The sequence below is a fragment of the Apium graveolens genome, chromosome 8 (assembly GCF_009905375.1).
Source record: "Apium graveolens cultivar Ventura chromosome 8, ASM990537v1, whole genome shotgun sequence".
Classification (NCBI taxonomy): Eukaryota; Viridiplantae; Streptophyta; class Magnoliopsida; order Apiales; family Apiaceae; genus Apium; species Apium graveolens.
This window is the reverse complement of record NC_133654.1, coordinates 221,996,691-222,015,540: the sequence shown is the minus strand read 5'-3', so window position 1 is coordinate 222,015,540 and position 18,850 is coordinate 221,996,691.

Genomic DNA, 18,850 nt, shown 5'->3' with positions numbered 1-18,850 from the left:
ACCAACATTAACCTTATTTTCCTTCCTAACTTGACTTGATTCTCCTGGAATAAAGTTCTTAGAGACTGAGCCATATTGCTCATTTAACTTGGCTAGCTTAGCTTTGCTCATAGGTTTACTCACAGCCGACGGATGTGGCTCTTTGTCATTCGACGGATAATCCTTTTGATTATCCGACGGATGATTTTCATCATCCGTCGAGTCCATATAAATCATCCGTCGAGTCCAGATCTGTCAACAATCCTTCAACCAAATTGGACTCGAGCTTCTATTTACTCTTCTTCCAGGATGCATCATAAAAGGACTCAATACCTTGAACTTTAGTGATTTGAGCATGGACATCTCTGGATGATTTCCATGCCTTAATCACTTCATGTTTTCATTCAAGCTGCTTCTTTAAAATCTCTTCTTTCTTTAAGGACTCAGTTAACTTATCCTTAGCAATATTACACTCAATTCTCAATTTTTCAAATTCAATAAACTGAGACTCTATCACATTATTCCTCTCACTTAAAAATAAATTGGTTTCTTTAATTTTAGCATTTTCCTTAGTGAGGGACTTAAGAGTAACACGCAAATGATATAATTCTGTGGACATGTCATTGATTGCATCATTACACTCATCTTTAGATAAATGTGCTAGGTTATGGTAATTACCAGATTGCTTGAAGAACTTGTTTCTGTTTCATCAGATTTGGCCATTAGGGCTAGATTGACATAGCTTGTTTCTTCATCTTCATCCAAACCATATGCTGCCCAGTCATTCTCCTGTATGATGAAAGCCCTTTTCCTTTTGTTTGAGCAACTCAAAGTATTTCTGTTTATAATCAACAGGCTCAAACTTCTTCTTGCTAGAATCAGACTTTCTACATACACTTGCAAAATGCCCTGCCAAGCCACATTTGAAACATTTGAATTTGGATTAATCCACCATATTTCTACTTGGCTTGGTTGCTCCAAAATTCTTTTTGAATTTGAGCTTGGTAAATCTTCTGGATAGGAATGCTAGATATTCATCAATATCATCCATGTCATCTTGGCTCAAGTAATCTTCATTTTCAGCTACCAGCCCTTTACCCTTGCTTTCACAGACCTTTGATGTAGACTCAACAGCTTCTACCTTCATCTCTTTCTCTTTTCTAACTCAGCAACCAGTGTTATGGACCCTCCTTTCTTCCTTCCTTTCTCCATCCTCTCATCTTGCTCAATTTCAAGCTCATAAGTTTTTAGGATGCCATACTGTCTCTCCAAGGTGAACTCCTTGTAATCCTGAGAATTTCTCAATGAGACTGTCATTGGCTTCCACTCTTTTGGAAGAGATCTAAGGAACTTGAGGTTAGAGTATTTTGTTTGATAGACTCTTCCATGCAGCTTCAGAGCATTTAGTAGCTTTTGAAATCTACTAAAAATATTGGTGAGAGACTCACTTTCTTCACAGTGGAAATGCTCATATTGCTGAATCAGTAGCTGCATCTTGTTCTCCCTTACTTGCTCAGTACATCACAAATAATCTGGATTGTGTCCCAAACCTCTTTTGCTATTTTACAGTTAATGATGTTATCAAACATATCACCATCAACTCCATTGAACAGAATGTTCATGGCCTTCTTATCTTTCCTGACTTGCTCAATATCAGGATCTGACCATTCATGTGTAGGTTTGGGAACAGATGGTTCATTGCCAGTTGCAGCTCTCATTGGTACATGAGGACCTCTCTATGCAATCCACATAGGCCTCATCTTGGCAAAAAAGATGTAGATGCATTTTCACCTTCCAGTGGTGATAATTATCTTTGTCCAGAAATGGAATTTTGACTCCAACATCCTTCTTGTTCATCTTGTTGTTTGTTGTGATCTTTACACTCTTTGTACTTTAAGAGCTTGCTCTGATACCAATTGTTATCCCCTAACAATACAACAAGAATTACAAAAGGGGGATTGAATGTAATTGGTTGAATGTAATTCTGGCTACTTTCTCAAGATTTTAAAACTGTTCTAACTTAATATATATAAGTGTTTGATTTGCTCAGTGCAGAACGAAAGGATTATATAAATCAAAACACAAAGTAATAAAAACATAAGCTTTTAAAACTTTCTGGTGGATTTGAAAGTATCCACCAGATATACATATATATATATATATATATTGAATGAGAACCCTGTGAAGCTTGAAAAGCTTACAGCTGCTTACAAGTAGAACAAACAAACTACAGATAAATTCTTGATAGGTACAGCTTTTTCTATCTCTCTTTAAAATGTGTTTGCTTAGTTGTTTTGTCCACTAGCTACACTTTGTTTATATATCACCAAGTTTACATTACAATAAGACAAGATAATAAAACAAAACATATCTAGTCTAACTCCATGCTGCTTCACTACTCTATTCCAGCATCTTTGAATATCTTCACAATTGCATGGAAATGGTAATGTTTCTTTGTTCACAAATTCCTGCTTAACAGGATGCCACATTCCTTTTACAAACACCCAACGCATGTGATTGTGTTGTCACTGTCAACAAATATTTGAATTTGATCATCCGTCGGGTACATGTTTATTATTCGTCGGGTAGCATTGTTGATCATCCGTCGGGTAGCTTTATTGATTATCCATCGGGTAGTTATTTATCACTTGACTCCATTTCACTTATACAGAATTATAAGACATCTTATATTCACAATTAATCAACCTATTCTGCATATCCACTAGTAGTCAACATGACTCATATACTCCTACAGAATTTACATAAAGTTGTTTACAGAAATATGCTACAATACTTATTTGTTACATAAGCTACTCACCCGGTGGATGTCAAATTGTCATTCGTCGGGACTATATTAAATCATCCGTCGGGACTATATTTGATCATCCTTGGAGTGCTACAAAATTCACTAAGTTAAATCTACTAAGGTGTTTTGTTTAATATGTCATCAAGTTCACAATATATTCCTAACAGATCTAGATGGGTGGATAGTACATGTAGAGAGGTATTTTGGGTTTTACCGTTTAACTGAGGATGAGATGTTGGAGGCGGTCGTGGTTACTATGGAGGGGGATGCGTTACGCTAGTTTCAATGGGAAAATAAATGACACCCCAATAGGCGTTGGACAAATCTAAAAGGGTTTATACTTCGTCAATTTCATTCAATAGGTAGAGGGTCACTCTACGAACAGTGGTTGCCTACAGTCCAAACCTCAACAGTGCAAGAGTATCATCGACGTTTTATAGAGATGGTTGCCCCCCTTGATCGAGTTTAGGAGGATATGCTAATGGGGCATTTCATAAATGGACTAAAAGAAGAGTTAAGGCAGAGGTTCACTTAATGAATCCCATTTGCTTGGAGCAATCAATGGAACAAGTTGTTAGGATTGATGAAAAGCTTCGTGTGACTAGCTAGCGCAGAGCAAATTTAAGTACCAGCAGGTTTGGAAATTACTCCAGCTATAGTAAGAGCACCACCACTGTTGGGTCGTATTCCTTAGCCCCTCCCACAAGCCCACCTTTGTCTCGAAATTGGGGGAGTCATTTGACAGAGTCGCAAGCATCAGTGCAGTCACCTATGCAAGAGCCTAGTAATGATATCAAGAGGTTGACTGAGAGTAAATTGCAAGAGAAGAGAGCCAAAGGTCTTTGTTACCGGATGTGAAATGGGCTATTGGGCACCGGTGCAAAAAGAAAAAGCTCAGCGTGATGCTTATTGCAGATAAAGATGGAAAAATTGAATGATATGATAGTGATGTACCAGCCTCACCAACCGAAGAAGTAATAACTGTGGTATCTCTAAACTCAGTTGTTGGAATTTCTAATCCAAAAACTATAAAGTTAAAGGGTTTAATTGGGTGTAAGGAAGTTATTGCAAAGATCGACCTCGGCGCAACTCATAATTTTATTTTCTTAAGTACTGTTGTTGAGGCTGGGGTTCCGATACAAAGTATAATTGGTTTTGGTGTATCTCTTGGTAATGGTGAAGCAATTCGAGGTGAGGGAGTGTGTAAGGGGGTTACTTTACAACTGGATAGGGGTTTGGAAGTAATAGAGGATTCTTTGTCGTTGAAACTTGGGAGTTCAGGTGTAATCTTGGGGATTGCATGGTTGGAAAAATTAGGAATGGTGTTGACTGATTGGAAGTCTCAGATTATGAAGTTTGAACTTAAGGGGAGCTAGTTACATTAGTAGGTGATCCTAGTCTGGTACATTCGTAAATTTCGTTAAAATCCATGAGGCAAACTCTGAGAAAACATGATTGTGGATTTTGGGTGGAGTGTAATTCTGTTAAAGGAACTACAGGGCTGAAACGTATGTCAAAAGGGTATCAAGGGGCTGAAGTACCTGAATTTGTGTCCGAAGTTTTAAAACAGTATAACCAGATATTTGAACTGCCAGTGGGCTTACCACTGTCCAGAAACTATGAACATGTTATTACAATGAAGGAGGGTAGTGATCCAATAAGTGTTAGGCCACACCGATACCCGTAAAATCAAAAAGAAGAAATTGAACGACTCATTACCGAAATGTTAGCTGTTGGAATCATTAAACCATCAACAAGCCCATTTTCTAGCCCGGTTCTATTGGTCAAAATGAAGGACAGGTCTTGGCATTTTTGTGTTGATTATCGAGCTTTAAATAAGGAATTGGTCCCGGATAAATACCCTAAATCGGTTATTCATGATCTTTTTGATGAGCTTCATGGTGCTAAAGTTTTTTCGAAGTTGGACCTCTGTTCCGGATATCACCAGATTCGGTGCGGGAAGAAGACTCCCACAAGACCGCTTTTCTCACTCATGCTGGGCATTACGAGTTCTTCGTAATGCCATTCGATTTAATAAATGCTCCAGCAACTTTTCAGTGATGAATGATGTTTTCAGGCCCTATTTACAGTCTTTTTTGACAATATTTTAGTGTATAGCAGTCCCGAGGTAGAACACCAGCAACACCTGCAGTTAGTATTGGAAAAGCTCGTTGAACATCAACTATATACAAACATGAAGAAATGTGAATTCGGCAAAAGGGTGATCGGGTATTTGGGCCATGTAATTTCTGAACATGGGGTTGAGGTGGAGTAAACGAAGGTGCATGCAATGTTGGATTAGAAACCACCTGGTAACTTGAAAGAGCTTAGGGGCTTTCTGGGTTTAACCGGATACTATTGGAAATTTGTGGTGAGTTATGTTCACATAACACACCCTCTGATAGAACTACTAAAAAAGGATCGGTTTGCATGGAATAAAGAGGTTGATGACGCTTTTAACAAGCTCAAACTCGCAATGACTCAGCCCCCTGTCTTAGCAATGCCAAATTTCAAATTGCCATTCTTTATCGAAACAGATTCCTCGGGTTATGGAGTTGGTGCAGTCTTATTGCAAAATGGATGACCCTTGACCTATTTCAGAAAGTTATTGGGGGCTCGAGCACAGCTAAAATCTACATACGAGAAGGAATTGATAGCTATCTGCCTTGCTATTTTGAAATGGAAACCGTACTTGTTGGGTCGCCACTTCATTGTTCGTTCTGACCAGCAAAGTTTACATTTTCTTACTCAACAAAGGGAGGTGAACCCTGAGTACCAGAAATGGGTTACAAAACTGTTGGGATTTTGTTAGATAATGAATTACACACAGAGGAGGGGGGTGAATGTATTTTTGTGTTTTTCCGCTTTTCTTGAAGTGTTTATGGTGATGAACGAAGTAAATTAAAATCTTGTAGTTAAATGTGTTAGTACTAAATTTAGACAGATAAAATAGTGAACACAAATCTTTCAAAACTCACTTAATTTTATTTTAAAATTAAGAATGTTTTGCTACAAAATTTCTAGGCTCTTTGTTGATACAGAGCTTAGCTTCTTCCTTGAGAGAATACAAGATTTTCTTATCAAAATTGTAACACCTAACAAAGCATCCAGTGTTTACTTTATAGAACAGTAAACACTGGTTATTACACAGCATGCATTAGCATGTACTAAATCCTATTTTTGAATAATCAAATCTTTCTATTTCTGGCTTAGTGTATCTTTGCTAATCTTATACGCCTGTGACTTTACTTAGCTAGTTAATCTTAGCCTTTGATCTTGCACTCTTCAAGCTGCTTTTGTAGACTTGTCAATCCAACTGATTAGATTGTTTGTTGATCAATAATCTTGGATATTGAACTGGTCTGCACTTTATATTTTTACTTTTACCTCCAGATCTCCAGTTTGATATTTAGAAAACTTGACATATCGATAAGTATATTGGCTTATCGAGATCTCTAATCACTTTATAGTTGTTTTGACTTATCGAAATCTCTGAGTTCTCTATAAGAGAATTTGGCTTGTCGAGATCTCTCATCTTCACGTCTTCACTTTTGCTAATCGATAACTCTGAGTTCTCTAGTGATAAATTGGCTTATCGATAACTCTGAGTTCTCTAATGACAAATTGGCTTATCGATAACTGTTATTCACAAACAATGCAACAAGAATTACAGAAGGGGGGTTGAATGTAATTCTGGCTTTTTTCTGATTTTAAGAATGTTCTTACTTAATATATAACTGTGTTTGATTTTGTAAGAAGTGCATAATGAAAGTAAAATAGAAATTAAAATACAAAGCAATAAAATACAAGGCTTTAAAACTTTCTAGTGGATTTAAAATTATCCACCAGAGATATATATATAAAGATGAGAACTCTGTGATGCTTGAATAGCACACAGCTGCTTACAAGTTGAACAACAAGAACAACTGAGAAATTCTTTACATATTTTTCTTTTTCTATTTCTCTAGTTATTCTTTCTAACTTGGATGCATTTCAACTTGCTACTCTTGGTTTATATATTACCAAGTTACATGATAGTAAGACAAGACAATAAGACAAACGGAATCTAGTCTAACTACATGTTGCTACATTACTCTATCCAGCATCTTTGAATATCTTTATAATTGCATGAAAATGGTAATGCTTCTTTATTTTTTAAGTCCTGCAATTAGGCTGCCATATTCCATTTGCAAACACCAGACGTATGTGACTGTGTTGTCACTGTCAACTGCTCTTTTAAATTTATGATCATCCATCAGGACTATGTTGGTCATCCGTCAGGAGTCTTGTTGATTATCTGTCGGGAGCCTTTGTAGATCATCCGTCGGGAGTATTTCTGCCACTTGACTTTATTTCACTTATATAGAATTACAAGACATCTTATATTTACAATTAGCCAACCTATTCTGCATATCAATCTAGTAGTCAAGATGACTCAAAGAATCCTACAGCATCTACTCAACTAAAACATTATTGTTTGCAGATATGTGCTACAATACTTATTGTTACATAAGCTACACTCTTGATGGATGTTCATATGTCATCCGTCGGGACAATAAAGTTCATCCGTCGGGACTATAGTAAAACATCCGTCGAGAGCTACAAAAACACTAAGTTAAATCTACTAAGGTGTTTTGTTCAACTTATCATCAAGTTCACGACATAATCCTAACAATAACTCAGAGTTCTATAGTGAAGAAATGACTTGTTGATATCTCTATTCTTCATGTCTTCAAATTGGCTTGTCGATATCTCTGAGTTCTCTAGTAGCTTTTCCTGACTTGTCGATAAGTCATTATGGAGTTCTCAAATAACTTCTCTATAACACTTAATATGTGACTTGTAGAGATCTTGACTTAGAATATATTTCTCAAAATAGATTTATTCAATTCCAAGCTTCTTCATAATTCTTCTGAGGCATGATCTTCTTGATCTTCTTCCAGATAGAATTCTTAGGCTTGATACTGTTTACAGAAAAAGATTCCAGTCTGCTGTTGTACATTTTTATAGACTTAAATATTATAATACAAAATTTAAAATATGGATTACAATACAACTTACTTAGGGTTGTCAATTTGACTTAGTCTTGTTATTGTATAGGCATGTCTTGCACAACAATCTCTCACAATTTGTGAGAAGATTGCTTAACATAAATTCAAGCCTGTTAACAAGACTAACACCAAGCTACAATGGAAAATTAGAATAATACATAAAAAATGACACAAATACATCATTTGTACATTAGGTGATTTCTTGAGTTTAAACAATTACATGTATCATACAAAGTCTGTGTCTTTTGTTTCTTCTCTAATGAGGTCCTTTAGATATATAAGAATTTCAAGTTCCTCTATGATTGGTGTCCCTCTTAGAGCTTTCATAAGTTTGAGTCTGTCAGGCTTTGGATAACCATCTAGCAAATCAATCCTAAACTTTGAGAATGTGCCAGCTTTGACATTTAGAAATCTTCCATCCTTGGAAATTCTGCTCATTCCTTTTGCCTTGAGTTCTTCTGATCTTTTAATGTACATTTCAATCTCCTCATCATACTTCCTTATCTTCTCCTCATATTCAGCCTTATTCCTTGCTCTCCTTTCCTCCCTTACTATCAACCATTCAGCTAAAACAGATCTCCATGCTCTTGTAGCAGTATCCTTATCCTTCAGTAAACTTATCACTCTCTTGATTTATGTGGGTGAAAAGGTGTCCATAAAAGTGCTGCCAAGAAATGTGAAAGACCAATCTTAATAGTAGATTTTTACTTCTCTTAGTGTTATAACCCAGACTCTGACTATTTCCTTAGCTAATTGTTGAAAGTAATCTTCATCTGAGTTGCACCAATTCAAAGGTAGAAAATCACTTTACTTGTAACAATTCCAGATGGCCCTCTCAGTAACTTGCACTTTTTCAGTATGCTTAGCTTTCTTAGGTTTCCTCCCAACAGACTTGTAGTGAATTTTGAGTGATGGCTTGATAGAAGGTTTATGATTTTCTTGAGAAATGTTTGGCTTGAGGTGATTGGAATTTTTAGAAAGGTGTTAGCAGTTTGTTTGTATAGGAATTTAAGCTTAGAGATTTGAGGTGGTTTGATGTTTGAGTTTTTTGGCACAGAGGGTTGAGCTTGGTTAATTTGGATTTTTAGGATTTGTTGGTGTGGTCCTGAACTGTCCTCATTTTTCTTTTTCCTTCTCTCCTCACCTCTCTTTTTCTCATCCTTCTTCTTATCTTTGCTTCCAGCTGCCTTAAAGGATTGACTTGGATTTGAGCCAGAAGGTTTTTGATCATCTTTCTTCTGCTCATCATCATCCAAGTTATCCTTATTGATTTGATTTTTAGGCAGGCTGGCTTCAGAATGTCTCAAATATATCCCCCAACAGCTTAATCTTTTCTTCATCTTCAACAGTCTTATTTTGCTTGACTTTCAACTCAGTCTCCAGAATCATTATTAGCTTTTTGTTGGCCATGATACATTGCTTAGGGATCTGAAAGTGTTTACAATGTTTGGTGGTAGGACAGATGTATGCCACTCCCTTGCTTGGTTGTAGATATGCTTCAGGAAAAGCAGCTACTTTAGCATTTTTCAATTCAGTTAGCAAGAGAGTGTCTTCAGGAATCACACTTTTGACTTTTTTTATCAGGATGTCCAACTCAGATGCCCTTCTAGAGATAAGATAATTAAGGGACACCTTCATACACCTATCTACCCCTGAGTCATTTATGTTGATCACAATTCTTTTCTTCTGAAAGCTGTCCTTTGTGACTAAGATCACCCTTATTGAGTTAATTGTCATGTCCAAGGCCTTTTTGTAGGTGAAAAAATTATTATTAAGAGAATCCCTGAGAGCCTTGAGCAGTTCATCAAATTCCCTGCTCATACTAGGTCCCTCAGCTGCTCTAATAAGCCTCTCCATTCCACTATCAACTTCTTGAGTTTTGCTCTTGTCAGCAGCTTGGACAGTTTGAGTAGATGATCTTAATAGCCTAGCCTCAGCTTGGACAGTTTGAGTAGATGATCTTAATAGCCTAGCCTTAATCTCCCCCTTAGTCTTGTTGGAAGGCATGAGAAGGGGAGTAGGAATTTCAGGCCTCACGGCTTATGGAAGTGCAGGCAGAGGAATGTTAAGCTTGCCCGTGATAGCTCCCAAAGCCACAGCATTTAGCATTTGTAAGTTCTTTTGGGCTTCTACCAAGGTTTGTATATCTGTCTTTTGACTCTGCACCAGTGAGGTGAGAGCATGCACTTGAGCTGTGAGTGAGTCATTGGAAGACTGCAAATTGGAGACTTATTATTGAAGAGATTGAATTTGAAGATTTGTAGATGTTGAGACAGGTTGACGAGAGCTGAAGAAGTAGAAGGTCCAAATGTGTCTTCCACGGCTTGTTTGATACCCTACATTAGTAATGCAGAAGGCTCATATCTGCTTTGGTGAAGCTGGTTCAACTTAAGCTTTGTGTCATTTGAACTTGTTATTTGTTGTTAAACCACTTCATGAAGAGCAATAAAAGACTGTATAATATTTTTGACATCTTTTACCATAGTGGTCATACCTAGTTTTTTCATTTGGTCACCAAAGTGCTGAAACTTTGAGGTGATCTTTACTTGGGAAGGTATAATCTCATCCATCTTCTCATTTAGCAGTTTCCTAACCCTGTCTTCATGACCAATCAACCTGAGTTCTAGAGCTTTTCCAAAGAGATGGAAAGCTTTGAGTTGAGCTTTGGAAACTTCATTGATTGCATCATAGACTTCAGCAAGATTTAAGGCTTTAGCATTGCTCCCTAAAATAGTTAGATAATCTTCCCTGATTTTAGCTAAAACATCCTCCATCTCCAGATTGTAGTCCTTGTTCAGCCAAGCATCATAGTTGCCATCTTGTTCAGCTTTATTAACAATTTTATCTTGTTGTCCTTGGACATCTGTTTAATATGAGAGCATTAGGGCTTGGTAATCTTGGTAAGACTTATCTGAGGTTAAGAGTTGTTGAGAGATCCGTGCAAGTCCAGCTAGCTGATCAACCCTAAAATCTTCAAGATTAGATAGAGGTGCAGCTTCTTGGAGCCAGTTAGATACTAGATGAGTTGGTTGAGAGGTTAAGGGTTCAGTTGTTTGGATTTGTGAGGAGCCGGGAATAATTGTGACATAAGTTACAGTTGAACTCACAGTTTGCACTGTGGTTATGACAGGTTGTTGTTCCTCACCAGTTGTGGGAACCTCCATTTGAATTGGAAGGGATTTGACTGTGCTACTTTCATCTGCAACAGCCTCAAACCCTTGTGTTTCTTGCACCACACTATCACTTAAATGTGCTATTCTTGCCTCCTCTATGACAGGATCATTGGCAATTATACTCCCAACTTCAATTGTCAAAGCAATTTCAGCCAGGGTTTTGAGGGGAGTTGTTCCTAGAACATGAACCTCAAATTGAATTGGAAAGGATTTAGATAACTCTCCCTCAGGAGTAATACCCTCAAACCTAACCGTCCGTGAAGACTGATTTACACATGAAGGTGCATTTGTGATCTCCATGGGATCTTCAGTAAAAATTGATGAATCCCCCATGTTTGTGTTGGTATCATCAAGGTCTACCCCAGCATGTAGCCTTTCACCAACTAATTATGGTTTGTGGGTGGTGAGCAAGGTTTCTTGAACCAAGTCACTTGAATGGGGTTGCACTTGAGAATTAGATTTAAGCACTTTGTGAGAAGAAGAAATTTTAGTGATGATTAGAGTTTGATCATGAGTGAGTGTTGGAAGCTTCCCCTGAGTGAATGAGGGAGCTTCAATAGATGTGCTCTCACTGTGTGTGCCATCCTTATTTCTTCTTTCATACACTAGAACTCGATCTAGTGCAGGTGCAGACTTATTACAAGATGCATTGGGGAGAATGCTCTTTTCAATAGAAACACCCTATTGAGAGGATGTCTCTAGAATCTGTTTTGGCCCCATTTGTATAACTGCATCCTTTTGGGAGGATACAGAGGTGGTTTGAGTGGTCAACTCAGTTTTCTTAGCCTTCTTTATTTTTCTGGCCAAAGGTGACTCAGTTGGTGTTTGTTTCTCACCACTCTCATTCATGACTTTAAGGGTTATCTCCTTTCTCTTATTTTTACTCACTTCATCCTTTTGAGAGGATAAAGTGGGTGGTTTCCTAGCTGCTATTTGTTTTGAAGAAATGGTCTCAGCTTGGGAAGGCCCCTGTTGGTTTTCCTGTATTTGAACTTCTACAGGTTCAGGGACCATAGTTGTACTAGACTAAGCATTTGATCTCATGTCAAGCATAGGGTAAGGGTAAGTCTTAAACCTCTCCATCATGAATGGAGTAATTTTCATACTCACATTTACCTTATTCTTTGTAGTAAGTGAACCAAATATAATTTTGGATACTTGCTTACAATTGTCTATTTTACTATTGTCTATACCATTCAACAAATATATATCTGTCACTTTATGATTTAAAGTAGACATATTAAATCTAGGAAAGAAAATTTCCTTACCTCTAGCAGATTGGGGCATGGTGAGCCTGGTTGCAAGTTCTTCCAGGATCAATAGACCAACATTCAAGTGTCTGTTATGGGCTATTGAGAACACTAGCTTCTACACCACACTAGAGATGTTGTCATATCCTGTCTTCCTGCATGTGAAGGCTCTCACTATAGAATCAAACACAAAGGACCATTCCTTCCTTAGGTTTGTCTTGTTCAAACTTGCCAAGTTGATTCTTCCACCATAGTTGATGAAATCTATGAACTCAGCTAGTTCATCCTGGGTTGGTACCTCCACTAGTTTTGCAGTTGGAAGACCCAAAGCTGCATTCACATCTTGCTCATTGAACTCTATTTGTTGGCCTCCAATTGCGCATGTCACCACCAAGGACACAGAGTTATCAAGCATAACAGTTCTCATTACTGTTGTTGTCCAGAATTTATGCAGAACATCCAAGTATAGGACTGGGTTAGCTGTTAAAGCACCTGCAAGATAGGATTCAGAAAGAAATTTCACAAACCCCTTGAAACTGTCAAGGGCTTGGTTAGCATCAGTGAAAGCAATATAGTTGGTTCCTTTCTCTGGCATTACAGCTCTAACATTGTTGAGTGCCATTATTGTTGAGTAAGATTGAATGGGTAATAAAAATTAGTGAGAAAGGGTTTGAAACGAGAGAGAAATTGGTTTAGAATTGAAAAAGCTAGGTCACTTAGAGTTCTCGAAGGCGTAAGTATATGTGTATCGAGATGTCTAGGTATTTATAGTAAAAGCAGATGACTTGTCGAGAACTCAGAAATAGAAGTTTGGAATTAGTCTATCGAGAAGTCATTTTGAAATGTGAAAAATATATCGATAACTCATTTTATTTATTCATGTAGAGAACTAAATATAAATTTATCGAGATATCAAATAAATACCCATTTTGTCCAAAATGGACTGAATTGTTTCCAATTTTTATTTGAATAAATCGGAATAAAATCATAATAATTTTGCCAAAAGTATTTTACCAAAATAATTTATTGAATTAAATTATTTCAGTTCTGAGTTATTTATAAGTCTAAAATGATACTTGTAGAGAACTCTGTGAGTTAACACTCATAGAGAACTCTACAATGACTTATCGATAAATCATAATAAAGTCAATCGAGAAGTCAATCGAGAAGTTAGTAAATTGACTTATCGAGAACTCACTCGAGAAATCTTAAAATGACTTGTTGATAAGTCAATTAGACTTATCGAGAACTCAGTTCTCAATATACTTTTGATCACTTTGATTCTGCCTTGTATTAATTTTACATATTAAAGATGTAAATTAACAGTTAGACAGTTTTCTTAGAATTTGAAAAATTCCAAGCTGAATTTTGAATTTTGAAAAAATAAATATACAGAGATTTCTGAAATATTTATAATTCATATTTCAGTTAATTTCTAATTAAATCAAATTAATTTTGATTTACTAAAAATTAATCTGCTGCAAAATATTAGCTGAGTTCATGGCTTAGGATGAAGAATTAAGCATTCCAATTTGACCTACAAGTCTAGTGAAAGTTGCTTCATCTAAAGGTTTAGTAAAAATGTCAGCTAATTATTTTTCTGTTGGAACAAAGATGAGCTCAATGGTACCATTTGCAGCATGTTCTATAATAAAATGGTATCTTACATCAATGTGCTTTGTTCAATAATGATTAACTGCATTAGCCACAATAGATATAGCACTAATATTGTCACACATGATTGGAATTTTGTGTAACACTAGGCCATAATCCATTAGTTGATTTCTAATCCAAAGCACTTGAGCACAGCAACTTCCAGCAGCTATGTATTTAGCTTCAGCTGTTGAAGTTGACACAGATTGTTGTTTCTTGCTATACCATGATACAAGTCTTTGTCCAAGAAACTGATAGCTTCCACTAGTACTCTTTCTGTCAACCCTGCATCCAGGAAAATCTGCATCTGTGTATCCAACAGCTTCAAAACCAGTTCCCTTAGGATACTATAATCCCAAGTTTGGAGTCCCTTTCAAGTATCTGAAAACCCTCTTCACAGCCATCAAATGTGATTCTTTTGGATTGGATTAAAATATTGCACACAGACATGTAGCAAACATGATGTCTGGTCTACTTACAGTTAAGTAAAGAAATGATCCAATCATTCCTCTGTAGCTTATAATATCTACAATTTTTCCCTTTTTATCTTCATCCAACTTTGTTGCTGTACACATAGGTGTAGATGCAGGTGAACAATCAACCATGCCAAACTTTTTCAATAAATCTTTAACATACTTAGTTTGGCTGATGAAGATTTCATCACTTCTTTGACTAACTTGAAGTCCAAGAAAGTAACTTAATTTCCCCGTCATACTCATTTCATATTCACTCTGCATAAGCTTAGAGAATCTTTGACAGAGCTTCTCATCAGTAGAACCAAAGATGGTATCATCCACATAAATCTGAACTAGGATCATATCACCACCATGCAGCTTGTAGAAGAGTGTTTTGTCTATTGTTCCTCTAGTGAAACCATGTTGAAGTAGAAAATATGTCAGTGTGTCATACCAAGCTCTAGGTTCCTGCTTTAGTCCATATAGAGCCTTGAGTAGCTTGTACACAAAATCTGGAAATTCTGGATCTTCAAAGCCAGGTGGTTGTTGCACATAAACTTCTTCTTCCAACTCATCATTTAAGAAGGCACTCTTGACATCCATTTGATACACTTTAAAGTTTGAATATGTAGAAAATGCTAGAAAAATCTTTATTACTTCAAGTCTTATAACTGGAGCAAAAGTTTCATCACAATCAATTCCTTCTTCCTGTGAGTAGCCTTTTGCAACCAACCTTGCCTTGTTTCTAGTAACTATACCATTTTCGTCCATCTTGTTCCTGAACACCCATTTTGTTCCAATTACACTTCTGTTCTTAGGTGCAGGAACTAACTCCCAAACTTTGTTTTTTTCAAACTGATTAAGCTCGTCTTGTATGGAAGATATTAAATTAGGATCCATAACAACTTCTTCAGTTTTCTTAGGCTCTACTTGAGACAGAAAGCATGCATGTAGGCACTCATTAGCAGTTGCACTTCTAGTCCTTACACCAGCATTGGGATCACCAATTATTGCATTTTGATTGTGACTCATATCCCATTTTCTGGTGTGAGTTTGTTGACTAGTGCCTTCATCATTTTCTTCATTATTGGTGTGACTGGTAGATCCTTCTTCTCTTTCTCCCCCTGAGTTTGTGCTATCAAATTTAGGTCTATGAGATGAGCTTTTATTTCCATGATTTTCATGTTCAGTAGTCTCTTCATTCATCATCTGTTGTGCATTGACTTCAGCTTCTTCATCAGAATCACTGTCAATGTTGAGATTTTCAAATACAAGAGCTTCAGCTTCATTATCATCAAGGCATTCCAAGCCTGGACACTTGTCATCATTAAAAATCACATATGTGATCTCCATGATTTTCTTTTGATCAATTAGATAGACCTTGTAGGCAGTTCTTTCCAATAAATATCCCAGGAAAATTGCTTCAAAAACCTTTAAGTCAAATTTTCCCACATATTCAGAGTTGTCTTTTAAAATGTAACACTTGCTTCCAAACACATGAAGATGCTTTCTCTTAGACATGATTGAGTAAGGTGATTTGCCATAATTCTTGTTAATGAGATATTTATTTTGAGTGTAGCAGGCAGTATTTACAGCTTCTTCCCAAAAACTAGTTGGCAGATTGGCATTGTGTAGCATTGTCCCTGCAGCTTCAACTAATGTTTTGTTCTTTCTCTCAACTACCCCATTTTTTTGAGGTGTTCTAGCGGCAGAGAACTCTTGAACAATGCCTTTGTTTTTGCAGAATTCACTCAATATTGCATTTCTGAATTATGTTCCATTATCATTTCTCAATCTCTTCACACAGTTTTGATCTTCAGCCTGTTTCTCTATCTTCTTTATGTGCTCAATTATGATGTCTGGAGTTTCATCTTTAGAATGCATAAATTCTACCTATGTGTATCTTGAGTAGTCATCCACCATCACAAGTACATATTTGTTCCTTGAAATTAATAAGACATTCACTGGCCCAAACAAGTCCGTGTGAATGAGTTGCAATGGTGCACTTATAGAATTCACAATTTTTGACTTGTGACTTGATCTTTTCATTTTTCTAATCTGACAGGCTTCACAGACTTCTATTTGAGCAAACTCTAATTTTGACATGTCTCTCACCAACTCTTTCTTGACCAGAGTGTTGATTGTCTTGTACTTTAGATGTGAGAGTTTCTTATGCCATAACTTGCTTTTCTATATGGATGCCTTGGTGTAGAAGCAACAAATTCCATCCTCATTTGTTGAGTCCAAGTCTGCAACAAACAAGCTTCCTTTCCTTGCTCCTTTCAGAGCAACTTCATTGGTTTTCTTGCTGATGAAAATACATTCTTCTTTGTCAAATAGAACTTTAAAACCTTTGTCTACAAACCGGATGACACTGAGAAGATTTACTTCAAGACCAGCCACCAATGCTACATCATCAATGACAACATTTCCTGAAACAATCTTACCATACCCTATTGTGAATCCTTTGTCGTTGTCTTCAAAGGTCACCAAAGGGCCAGCCTTCTCCTCAAATTGTGATAGCAGGAAGGGCCTTATCACCTGTCATATGTCTGGAACATCCACTGTCTATGATCCATATGACCTTTTTCATTTTGCCCTGCACACTATGAGTTTAAGTGTGTTTAGCGACCCAAGCAGTGTTGGGTACTTTCTTCTTGTTAACTGATTTAGCAGAAGTAGAGTTAGAAGTCTCAGAAAGAATAGCATTCATAGATGTTTGTGCATTTTCCCTTGCAGTTATAGATCCAATACTGACTTTTTTGAGATCTACTCTTAGCTTGTGGCAACTTTTCATTACTTTTAAGTTACAGGGAATGCAGTCAAACTTATCACAAAATGAATAGGGATCATTTGCCTTGGCTTCATTATACTTGCAGCTCCTTCAACTGGCTTGCTAACAACCTTTTTACAAAGGTGAGTTAGATGATTCACAGAGCCACACTGTTCACATTTCTTCCTTGGATCATCTGCAATATAAGCAAAATTATTGCTTTTATTTATCCCAATATTCCCATTTCTATTCTTCTTCTTCTTTCTTGCATCTTCAGTTTTTGTTTCCTTGATAGGTGTCTTGAAATCTTGGTTATCCATGAGCTTCTTTTCATCTTTTGAAGTTTGAGCTGTTTCTGCATTTTTCTTCTCATTGTCTTCATCAGCAATTTCTTGCTTTATGATCAACTCCTCCTCACTGAAATATACTTCACATGCTTTGAACATAGGTGAGCCAACCTTTTTCAGCATAACTGGAACATCTTTATTTTCATTTGCTTTCCCTTTTTCACCTACATCTTTCTTCTTGTTGTTCAAAGCATCATAACCAAGAAAAATAGCAATATTTGCACATGGCTTTTTCTTCTCATGGTATTGTCCAACCAACTCAGATGCACACTTGAGCTTGTTCTTTAGATATGCATTTTCTTATTTCACAGCTTCAAGCTCTACCAGCAACAACTCAGTTTCTTGTTTCTCATTTTCAAGCTTCTCATTTATCTTTGTCAGTCTACTAACCTCTTCATTAGCAGCAACCATACTTGTATGAATGTGAAACATTTATGTGCTCATCTTTTCTACAGTTTCCTTATATTGACTCACATTTAAATCAATGGTGGTAAGAGTTGGTACCTGTGTTTTTGATGAGGATGACACTCCTTGCTCCAAGGCCATAAATGCATAATTTCCAACTTCCTCATCTTCATCATTATCAGAATCATCCCAACTCTTTCCCTCTGCAATATAGGCTTTACTTTGCTGTTTCTTCAGAAGAGCTTCACATTTTGCTTCCAGTTCAAGATAAGCTTTGTCTTTCTTTGCTTTTTTTGGTTTCCTGCATTTTGTAGCAAAATGGCCTAGATCATCACAGTTATAGCACCTTATCTTTGATCTGATAACAGGTCCGGTTTTGTAACCATCTTTGCTATCAGATGTGTACTTCCCTTTTCCTTTCCAGTTGTTGTCTTTGTTGAATGATTGTCCTTTACCCTTGAAGAATCTTGGCTTCTTTACTCTGATATTAGAGAGCATTCATCCCGATAGGCCATTGACTGATCTAGCTCATCAAGTTCATCATGGGTGTAGAACTCATCTTCATCCAATTTCAGTATGACTTGTTCCTGTGAATCATTATTTCTTTGCTCACTTGTTGAGGTAAAAGGAGTCTGGGATCTTGGCTTATTATTAGAGGTATGGCTTTCATTGACAATTAGAGCACTTGAATTATCTATAAATGCCCTTGAGCAACTCTTAATGATTTCCTTTGAATCATTTCGAATTCATATGTTTTTAAGATTCCAGATAGGAATTCCAGAGTTATTCAGCTCAAGTCTCTCCCTTTCTAATTGCTGAAATTTTCTATTCCAAATGATCAAGGAGTGTGAGCAAAAACTTCAAATTCACTTCTTCAGCTTCATAATATTTATCATGCAGCTGCAAGTCATTAATCAGCTTCTTAAACCTTTCAAACATATCAGTAATATTTTCCTTT